This window comes from Sinocyclocheilus anshuiensis, unplaced genomic scaffold, assembly GCF_001515605.1.
Source record: "Sinocyclocheilus anshuiensis isolate Anshui unplaced genomic scaffold, SAMN03320099.WGS_v1.1 scaffold1429, whole genome shotgun sequence".
NCBI classification, from domain to species: Eukaryota; Metazoa; Chordata; class Actinopteri; order Cypriniformes; family Cyprinidae; genus Sinocyclocheilus; species Sinocyclocheilus anshuiensis.
This window is the reverse complement of record NW_015548305.1, coordinates 680,054-681,117: the sequence shown is the minus strand read 5'-3', so window position 1 is coordinate 681,117 and position 1,064 is coordinate 680,054.

Genomic DNA, 1,064 nt, shown 5'->3' with positions numbered 1-1,064 from the left:
GTGTACTTTTTGTGACAGTGCAAGTTACTTTTTTTTTTTTCCAGTTAATTTCAAACGTCTGTTTACCATTTAGCTTAGACTATAAGTTATTATCAAATATTATACAATTATTATTAGCAGTGAACAAATACAAAGTAGCACATACCTTGTCCAGATTGTCCACTCCACCTTTGGTAGTGTTGTAGTCCAAAATAATTTTCGGCTTTCTGTCCTCACATTTACTTACTGCTGCATCCTTGTGTGCGGTGCTCATAAGAATCACGTTCTTGTGCTTTTTTGGGCAGTAGGACAAGATGGTGTGTGTCTTGGTGAACGCAAACAAAGATGAAAAACGAGTCCTGTTTCTTCTTGTGATCAAAGCACTTGGGAGCTCTGGCTTGTTTTTTTTCTCAGAGTTCCTATCATCCTTATTTTTCTCTGTAAGAGCTCTGTGCCAAGACCATAGGAGGTGAAAAAAATTGTCACATGTGACAATGTGCCCCTAAAGATCACGTAGCATTTCAAGCACCACACGTTTGCCCAGGTTTCGCTCGTGTTGTGCTTCTGCAGGTTTGCCAGTGTACACCTGCATATTGTAGCTGTAGCTGCTTTTGGCATCACAGGCTGCCCAAATTTTGAGACCGTATTTAGCTGGTTTCCTCGGCATATACTGCTTGAACGGGCAGCGGCCCCTGAACCCAAGCAAGATTATGCATCCTGGGAAGCCTTTCTACCCATTTTTTCCCCCACAGTTCACAGATGGGTGCCAGCTTGTCTGTTTCTCTTCTTTCAGCTCTTGTTGATTTGTCATCAAACGGAGCACACTTGACAATCTCTCAAAATCTTTCAGCGGCATGGTAGCCCGAAAAATCGCTCTCCCCATCTCACCATGCCACAGGCTTTGTGTTGCCTCATCATGGGATTTAAAAACTCCGGCAAGGATGAGAAGACCATTAAAATATGAGGGGCCGTATAGGCCATAATTATTGAAAAGCCTCTTACAAACACTAGTGAAAACACTGATCAACCTTAGTGAAATGCATTCATACGCATAACTGAAAAACCTCTTACAAACACTAGTGAAA